Genomic DNA, 7,192 nt, shown 5'->3' on the forward strand with positions numbered 1-7,192 from the left:
AAGGGTGGTGTCCTTCTTGACCTGCAAGTGGCCGACCTAGTAGTCTGCACAGATGTAGATGTCATCTGTCAAAAGAGAGATCATCAAAGGGTATTAAACGTATCATTTACACTAGAAACACATTCAAGCACAGAGAAATTGCAGAGGAAAGAGAAAACCAATGGCATCCATTTATATGGGCAAGGCACTTTGCTGGGCACAACACAGATTTATCTTATTTAATCCTTAAAATGTGAGATAGGTGCTATTTTTGGCACTTTATAGGTAATAAAACAGGATCAAAGAGGTTCAGTAACTTATCCAAGGCCACACATCTCAGAGGCAGAAGAGCTGGGTTTCAAGCCTAAGTGTGTCTCCAAAATCCATGTTTTTTCTGTTATGCTGTGTTGATATAGCTGATGTGGAGGTGAATATTACAGCTCAATAATTATTAGGGACCACAAGTGGGATTAGCCCCGTGAGATTTAACCAGCTCAACGTCTATGTGCTTTCCTGCAATGTGGTGAAAATATAATGGGAAACACCATGAAATCAATTCATGGGAACCCTTGTTAACCAAGGGTTTTCTGCTCTTGGATATTAGAAAGGTATCCTCTCTCAAAAAAATCTTGAGATTGGGGATTAGGTCCCCCAAACACTTTTGAAGCTATCACTTGGGGTGACTACAGCTCTTTGCTGCTCCTGTATCATCCCCACTGCTGCTCAAAACACTGGCACCATGATGCAAAGTATTAGTTTACTTCCTATTTGCTTCTCCCTACTCCCAAAGAATGAGATTGACTTAGGACTCAAGCTAAGCACCACATGGTTGCCTGGCAAGGTCAGAACTGTTAGGATTGATAACCCCCCAAAATGGAAGGTCAGTAGAGCCAGAAGCCATGCAGAAGAAAGGAAGCCCAAGCAGAACAGGAGAAGGGGCAGAACCTGACTCTCTCCCTGGAAGGAGGATTGAAATACTTTTTTAAAGAGACAAGATACTACTCTTTTTGTCTATCAGACTGGTGTATAAAGATTGCTCACAGTGAGGTTGGTAAGGCCGAGGGATATGGACACTCTCATTCACTACTGGTAGAAATAAATTAATAGCCTTTTCGGAAGGTAATTTGGGAATATGTGTGAGAAGAGTATGGTATAAGTCAGTGGTTCTCAAACTTTTGCATGCATCAGAATCACATGGAGGCTCATTAAAACACAAATTGCCGAGCACCACGCCCAGAGTTTCTGATATTGTGATATGGGGTGGAGTCTGAGAATTTGCATTTCTAACAAGTTCCCAGAAGATGCTGATGATGCTGGTCCAGGGAGTACATTTTGAGAAGCACTGGTGTAAGTGGTTAGGAGCTTAGCTCTGATGTTTATCAGCTGTGTGACTCATACAAGTTACTTAACCTCTCTGTCTCACTTGTTTTTCATTAATTAGAAATGGGGACAATAATAATACCCACCTCATACAGTTGTTGTGAGAATTAAATGAGTTAATATATGCAAAGTGTATATAGCAGTGCTCACTAAATGTTAGCTCATTAAATGTTGTCATAATTTAAAATACTCATTCCTTTTGACTTGACAGTTCCATGTGTAAGTATACATCTTAAGAGAAATAGTTACAACTTAGATGAAATAAATTCATTGAAAAATACAACTTAAAACTGACTCAAGAAGAAATGGAAAATCTGCACAGCTCTATATCCTTTAAAGTAATCAAACTTGGGACTTAGCTGGTGGTCCAATGGTTAAGACTTTGCCTTCCAATGCAGGGGGTGCGTTGTTTGATCTCTGGTCAGGGAGGTAAAGGTCCCACATGCCTCACGGCCAAAAAACCAAAACATAAAACAGAAGCAATATTGTAACAAGTTCAATAAAGACTTTCAAAAAATGGTCCACATAAAAAAAAAATCTTTTTTAAAAAAAGTAATCAAATTTATACTTAAAATTCTTCTCATAAAGAAAATTCCAGGCCTCAGACCTCACTGATTTCTTCTACCAAATATTTAAGGAAGAAATAATACAAATATTGTACAAAGTTTTTCAGATAACAGAGGAAGAGTGAACATTTCCTAAATAATTTTATGAGTCCTGCATAACCCTGATACCAAACCTGACAAAGACATCACAAGGAAATTATAGACCACTATCTTTCATAAATATAGATACCAAAATTCTTAACAAAATATTAGCAAATAAAACCCAGCAAATTATAAAAATGATAATACATCATGAACAAAATCTATAATAGTTTCCTATGATTGCTATAACAAATTATCACAAACTCGGTGGCTTAAAACAACAAGAATTTATTCTCTCTCAGTTCTGGAGGCCAGAAGTCTGAATTAAGATGTCAGCAAGGTCACATCCCCTCCAGATGCTCTAGAGGAAAATTTATTCCTCTTTTAGTTTCTGGTGGCTGACAGCATTCCTTAGCTTGTGGCTGCATCACTCCAATCTCTTCCCCCATCTTCACATTGCCTTCTCTTCTGCGTGTATCCCAAAAGTGCAAGGTGGTTTTAACATCAAAAATCAATCAACGTAAGCCCCAATGTACACACCCTGTATAATTCCTCACTTGAGCAGGACTTGTGAATATGATGGAATAATCACATCTGTGATTACATTATATAAAACTCCATTGTAGCAGACTAGAGAGAAATTTTCCTTATGGTCTTGAATAAGCCAACTATCATGTTGTTGAGAGGGCAAGATGGCAAGGTACAGTGGGCAGCCTCTAACAGCCCTCCACTTACTGCAAGCAATTCTACAACAACAGGAGCTGAATTATACCAACAATTAATGATCTTGGAAGAGGACCCCAAGGCTTAGACAAGACTGAAGTTCCAATTACTGCCTTGACATCTGGTGAGACCCTGAACAGAGGATCCAGTCAACCCACATGACCACACTCTTGACCCACAGAAACTGTGAGATAATGAATTTGTGTTGCTTAAAGCCAAAACAGCAACAACAACAATAACAAAAAACAATGTTACTCATTACATTAACAACACAAAGGGAATAAATCATATAATCATCTCATATACAGAAAAGTCACCTAACAAAATTCAGCACCTGTTCATGATTAAACTTGTCAAAATAGGAACAGAAGGAACCTTCCTCTATTTGATAAAGGGCAAGTATGAAAAATTTTATCTAACACCTTTATCTAATACTTTCTCTCCAAGATTGAGAACATTGTGAGGTATTCACTCACACCAGTTTTATTCAACATTGTATTGGAAGTGCTAATCCACGCATTTAGGCAAGAAAAAGAAATGAGAGTTAATCAGATTAGATGTACAGGAAGATGTACAACTCTCTTATTCACAGGTGACATGATTGTATATGTAGAAAATCTAAAGGAATCGTCCCCACCCCCTGCCCCAAACAAAAACTACTAGACCAGTGAATTTGGCAAGGTTGCAGAATATAAAGGCAATATGCAAAAACCAATTGTATTTCTATATACTGGCAATGAATAATTAGAAAATGAAAAATTTAAGGTGCTATCTATACTAGCAAAAAAAATTTGACAGAGATGTTCAGATTCTACACTGAAATTTGCAAAACATTGCTAAGAAATGTTAAGAAGAAAAAAAGACCTAAATAAGTGTAAAGGTATATCATGTTCATGGGCCAGAAGACTCAAGATACTGACTCATCCCAAATTGATTTATAGATTCAGTGCAATTACAATTAAACCCAGCAGGTTTTGTAGAAATTGACAAGCTAATTCTAAAATGTATATGGAAATGTATAGAATCTAGAGTAGCCAAAACAATCTTGCAAATAAGAACAAAGTTATAAGGTTTCTGCTGCCTCATTTCAAGATTTATTATAAAACTCTAGGAATTAAGATAATGTGGTATTGGCTAGGACAGACAATAGTTAAATGGAACAGAATGAGGAGTCCAGGAATAGATCCATATATGCACAGTCAATGATTTTTTTGACTAAGACACAAATGCAGTTCAGTGAGGGCAAGAAATTTCTTTTTATCAGATGGTACCTGAATAACCAGATATTTTATTAAAAAAAAAAAAAGATCCTTGACCTCTACCTCACATCTTACACAAAAATTATTTTGAGATGGATCACAGACCTAAAAATAAAAGCTAAAACTAAAATCTATTAGAAGAAAATAAAGGTGACTATCTTCACACCTTGGGGTAATCAAGGGTTTCTTAGGATATATATATATACACACACTAAAAATGGAAAAATTGGAGCTCATCAAAATTAAAAATTAAGACAAAAAGTATTTGTGATGCATATATCTGACAAAGGATTTATATTCAGACTATATAAAGAAGGCATAAAACAACTTAAAAGTGGAAAGAAGTCTTAGACACTACACAAAAAGAAGATGATACTAATGATCTTTCATGTATTAATAAGCACATGAAAAAATGTTCAACATCATTGGTCAGCTTGGAAATGCAAATGAAAGCCATAGTGAGATACCATTGCATATATATTAGAATTGCTAAAATTTTTTAAAAGATTGACAATATTTTAAATATATGTTAATTGAAGTATAGTTTATTTACAATGTTGTATTAATTATTGCTGTACAGCAAAGTGATTCAGTTATACATATATAATATATATGCATTCATTTTTCTATGTTCTTTTCCGTTATGGTTTATCATAGGATATTGAATATAGTTCTCGTGCTATAGAGTAGGACCTTGTTGTTTATCCATTCTGTATATAAAAGCTTATATCTGCTAACACCAACATCCCACTCCACTCCTCCCCCAACCCCCATCCCCCTTGGCAACCACCAGTCTACTCTCTATGTCCGTGTTTCTGTTTCATAGATAGGTTCATTTGTGTCATATGTTAGATTCCACATATAAGTGATATCACATAGTATTTGTCTTTCTCTTTCTGACTTACTTCACTTAGTATGATAATCTCTAGGTCCATCCATGTTGCTGCAAATGGCATTACTACTTTCTTTTTTACTGCTGAGTAATAGTCCATTGCATATATGTACCACATCTTCTCTATCCATTCATCTGTCAATGGACATTTTTATGTTGTTTCCATGTCTTGGCTATTGTGAATAGTACTGTTATGAACATAGGAGTGCATGTATCTTTTTGAATTATAGTTTTGTCTGGATATATTCCCAGGAGTGGGATTGCTGGATCATATGGTAATTCTATTTTTAGTTTTCTGAGAAACCTCCATACTGTTTTCCATAGTAGCTGCACCAACTTACATTCCCACCAACAGTATAAGAGGGTTCCCTTTCCTCCACACCCTCTCCAGCATTTGTTAGTTGTAGACTTTTTAATGATGGCCATTCTGACTGGTGTGAGGTGGTACCTCATTGTAGTTCTGATTTGCAGTTCTCTAATAATTAGTGATATTGAACATCTTTTCATGTGCATATCGGCCATCTGTATGTCTTCTTTGGAGAAATGGCTATTTAGGTCTTCTGCCCATTTTTTTTAAGCTAGTTAAGATTTATTTAAGCATTTCATGAGTAAAACAAATCAAATTTACTTAGTCATACCTTGAGAAGAGGGCATGGTATTTGTTTTTGTTTTTTAAAATTTTTATTGGAGTATAGTTTATTTATAATGTTGTGTTAGTTTCAGGTGCACAGCAAAGTGAATCAGTTATACATATACATATATCCACTTTTTTAGATTCTTTTCCCATATAGGCCATTACAGAATATTGAGTAGACTTCCCTGTGCTATACAGTAGGTCCTTATTAGTAATTTGTTTTATTTATAGTAGTGTGTATATGTCAATCCCAATCTCCCAATTTATCCCTCCTCCCCTTACCCCCTGGTAACCATAAGTTTGTTTTCTACATCTGTAACTCTATTTCTGTTTTGTAGATGAGTTCGTTTGTACACTTTTTTTAGATTCCACATATAAGTGGTATCATATATTTGTCTTTCTCTGTCTGACTTATTCACTCAGTATGACACTCTCTAGGTCCATCCATGTTGCTGCAAATAGCATTATTTCGTTCTTTTTTATGGCTGAGTAATATTCCATTGTATATATGTACCACATCTTCTTTATCCTTCTTCTGTTGATGGACATTTAGGTTGCTTCCATGTCCTGGCTATGGTAAATAGTGCTGCAGTGATCACTGGGGTGCATGTATCTTTTCGAATTATGGTTTTCTCCAGATATATGTCCAGGAGTGGGATTGCTGGATCATATGGTAGCTCTATTTTTAGTTTTTTAAGGAATCTCCATACTGTTCTCCACAGTGGCTATACCGATTTACATTCCCCCCCAACAGTGTAGGAGGGTTCCCTTTCCTCTACACCCTCTCCAGCATTTACTGTTGTAGATTTTTTGTTGATGGCCATTTTGACCAGTGTGAGATCATATCTTATTGTAGTTTTAATTTGCATTTCTCTGATAATTAGCGTTGTTGAGCATCTTTTCACATGCCTATTGGACATCTGTAAGTCTTCTTTGGAGAAATGTCTATTTAGGACTTCTGTCCATTTTTTGATAGGGTTGTTTGTCTTTTTGTTGTTGAGTTGAATGAACTGTTTGTATATTTTGGAAATTAATCCCTGTTGGTCTCATCATTTGCAAATATTTTCTCCCATTCTATATAGGTTGTCTTTTCATTTTGTTTATGGTTTCCTTTGCTGTGTAAAAGCTTGTAAGTTTGATTAGGTCCCATTTGTTTATTTTTGTTCTAATTTTATTGACTTGGGAGGCTGACCTAAGAGAACATTGGTACAATTTATGAAAAGATTGACAATATTAAATGTTACTGCAAATGTAAAGCAACTGGAATTCTCATGCACTACTCACAGAGTAGAAAATGATACAAAATTAGAAGACTCTTCGGCACTTTCTCTTAAAGAGAAAACCTATCCTATGACTTAACAATTCCATTTCTAACTATACCCATGAGAAATGAAAATGTATGTCCACAACAAAACTTCTACAAAAATATGAGCAGCTTTACTCATAATAACCACAAACAGAAAACCACCCAAATGTCCATCAACAGACAAATGACTAAATAAATTATGGTATATTTATACAGTGGAATATTATTCAGCAATAAAAAGAAACAAATTAGTGATATATCAAATATGGGTGATTCTTAAAAACATTATGTAGTGTCAAAGAATCCAGACACAAAAGAGTACAAACTGTATGATTCCATTTAAATGAAATTCTAAAAAGACAAAACTAATAC

The sequence above is a fragment of the Monodon monoceros genome, unplaced genomic scaffold (genome assembly GCF_005190385.1).
Source record: "Monodon monoceros isolate NGI ecotype Baffin Bay Population unplaced genomic scaffold, NGI_Narwhal_1 Super_Scaffold_15, whole genome shotgun sequence".
Lineage (NCBI taxonomy): Eukaryota > Metazoa > Chordata > Mammalia > Artiodactyla > Monodontidae > Monodon > Monodon monoceros.